Source organism: Falco punctatus (genome assembly GCF_963210335.1).
Source record: "Falco punctatus genome assembly, chromosome: 6".
Lineage (NCBI taxonomy): Eukaryota > Metazoa > Chordata > Aves > Falconiformes > Falconidae > Falco > Falco punctatus.
In genome coordinates this window covers 56,234,454-56,237,505 of record NC_137585.1, presented here as the reverse complement: position 1 = coordinate 56,237,505, position 3,052 = coordinate 56,234,454, and the positions used below count along the sequence as shown (strand labels likewise).

The 3,052-nt window shown below is 40.5% G+C and overlaps 1 protein-coding gene across 16 annotated transcripts in view; it reads left to right on the top strand.

Moving 5' to 3' along the window:
* GRIP1 (glutamate receptor interacting protein 1) overlaps window positions 1–3,052 on the top strand; it is a 330,428-nt gene that overhangs the window by 100,901 nt on the left and 226,475 nt on the right. The window lies entirely within an intron of this gene.

Genomic DNA, 3,052 nt, shown 5'->3' with positions numbered 1-3,052 from the left:
GTAAGTATTTTGCATGACCTCATTTTCCTTTGGCTGTGACAAATGTTATGCTTTTAAGATGTTTAAAAACCCTAAACCCACCAAATGCAATGTATTCCTCCCTTGTTAGAATCTGAGCCTTGTGCAAGCATTAAAACGTCTGTTCCTGTTAGGGCTTTATCTGACTGTGGCTGCTGATGAACAATACAAAGCAGCTGAAGTGGCACAGCTGCTCTCAAAGTGGGGTCTGTATGCAAACCCAGGTAAGATTTCAGGTGCAGCTGGAGTCTGACGGCTGGAAACCTTTGGTTAAAACACTTTGTGCTGAGAAGTGATAGGGTGGCGCTAGCCCTTGTAGAGTGCCTTCAGAAAACCGCATGGGTGTTTTAAAATCACTATAAAGGCAGTGATCTCGGATGTGTAAGTTGGAGTTAATGGTTAATGTTTGTTATCAAGTGAAAGTCTGTCTTCTGAGCCTCCACTGTGACCCGGTCTTTTCAGTTCGAGTAACTCAAGTGGGCTGCTTCCCTGCTGCAGGTCCAGGACCACTCATGAAGAATTAAGTGGTGGGTTTTGTTTGTGCTCACGTGACAGCAGCAGCTCACCCAAAACAAAAATAAACCACCTGCTCAGAAGTCCCAGTGCAAACTATGAGCAGTTCCCTGCAGCTTGTTACGGTTCGTCCCCTGTACCTGTCAGGCTTCGGAGCTGCCCATCTGCCTTGGGTTTCTCCTGGAGGAAGGGACCTGCCCAGAGGTGCCCACAGGGACAGTGGGAGGGGAGCCACACTCAGCTGCTGCCCCGGGTATTCTGCGGTGCTGTCAAGGTGAGGTCTTGACAGCAGAACCAGTCATGCACAGAAAATAACTTTTTTTGTAAAGATTTCTCCTTTTCTGCCTGGTGGTTTGGGAGCTTTGCAGTGAAGCTGTGCCTTTTGTTTAACAGTCCATGTTTGATGCACTTTTTTGTTGTTCTGTACTATGTGAGTGGCTGTCAGAATCTTTTTGCATCATTTGGCTTCATTTCCACTTTGCTGTAATAAATCATAAGACCCTCAAATTTGTTTTAAGACAGAACGATGACCGTGATTGTGCCTTACAGCACCAGAGTGGAAAATTAGGAAGCAAGAGATTTTCTTTTTGGTTTTCTCCCAGTGCACCATGCTTGCCTATCTCCAAAAGTAAACTAATGTAGGGTGCTTGGTTTTTTACTTGGTTTCTCCTTAATACACTCTTGATCTCTTTCAATTTTTAAGAAAATTTACCATGCTGATAAGGTTATAATTTGTCTATGTTGTCAAGACTTAGTTCGTGTAAGATAAAGACCTGTTTTGGGGATGATGCAGTTGTAACAGGTAACATACTGACATAAAAGCTTCTACGCAAGAACTAAAAATTTTAAATCTACTTAGCACTGAAAAATGTGAAGATGATGTATGTTAGTGAAGGCAGGTAACTTTTTCTTGCTTTAATATGTAAATCAAAGGAATGTGTCAAGGCAGTATGTCAGAATAGTTCCCTGGCTGATTGTTGTTGTTGAAGGTCTTTTAAATAAGAAAGCAAAACCCCTCCAAAAACTGTCACATGTAATAAGGATTTCTTGAATGCTGATTAATAAATTATTAACTCTTGACTTAATGTAAGGCACTAAGATTGAGCTGAATATCTAATATGTTTTCCTTTTCCTTCTACTTAGAAAATAGAAAGATAGTACAGACTGAAGCCTGTGGAGGTCATGAGTATTTCAGACTGGATGAATCTGTGTCAGATTTTGAAGCGGTATTTACAATAGTGATCACAGTACTCTGAGTGGTCAAAATAGTGCACAGTTCTCTGGAGTTGGATGCACAGAGTTCGCAGCTTCTCGCAGCTCCTTAGGCCAAACATGTCACAGGAGGTTTGAGCCTGGAGTCTTTATAGAGATACCACATCAAACACAAGTGCTCAAGTGCTTCTTTTGTCTGGTCTTTCCATGTACTATACGTGTCACTATTTGGTTGGATATGTGTGGTAGCTACTTCAAGGAATGTACAAAATGCGAAAAGGTGCTGCTGGTGCTGCTATAAATGCTGTCTTGAAATTGAATTTCCTGTAGTGGGGACAATTAAATGTTTTCTATTTAATTTAATTATGGGCTGGTGTTAGGCTGTTTACTGTGCAAATTTAGAGTAACTGCAGAGCCATTCCTTCTGTATTCGTATGCTTAGAAGAATGCGTGCTTGAGAAGATATTTATTAGTATGATACTCAGAATATCAGAGCTAATGAAATCAAAGACCTACTGTTCATTCAACTGAACAGAGTTGGAGCTTTTTTAGATTTAGTTTCCTCTCCCTGCATTGTTATCCATCCCTCCTCCATCATCATTTATCAGTTATATATCCAATTAGCCAGTGCATTTGAAGATTGTCTGAGCCAATCGCTTTATGAGCTTGTTACTCTCTTTTCCTCCCATTTGTGGTATTGCTTAGTGTGTTGTATGGAGGCAGAATTAACGGAAAACTGCAGAAACTACATTAGAATAATCAAAGGATCAAACAGAAAGAAAACAAAGTTAAAAATAGAACAGTCCTCTGGGAATCACAGAAGAAAGGTGACTTCAGTTTGTCCTTGGCCGAGCTGTGCATGGATATTGAGATACTGTAGCTCCTGCTGTTAGGTATACTGTCTTTACTCCTCTGAAGCTTTGTCGTGGAAGACCACATTAGCTGTGATAGTGGGACACAGCTGCATGAGAGGAACGTGCAGTAGTGCCTAAAGCTCCCTGGGTAAAAAAGATCCCAGCTCTGGAGTCAGATGCCTTTTTCCTTGGACGTTTCATCCATTTTGGTTCAGTTAAACAAATATCCTTGTTTTAACCTGCAACATCAGCTCTCCTATTTTCTGAAGAGTGTTTTTCTGTGCTACATAATACTAGAATAACTAAATAATATTGTTATGCAAACGCATATTGACATTAGTGCAGTCATCATATTCATTTTGGTGAGACTTTGCAGTGTGAGCATAATGGGTCATGAAATTGTTACCCAGCCTACTCAGACAAGTTGGTACTTATTACATAAAATTATTTTAAAA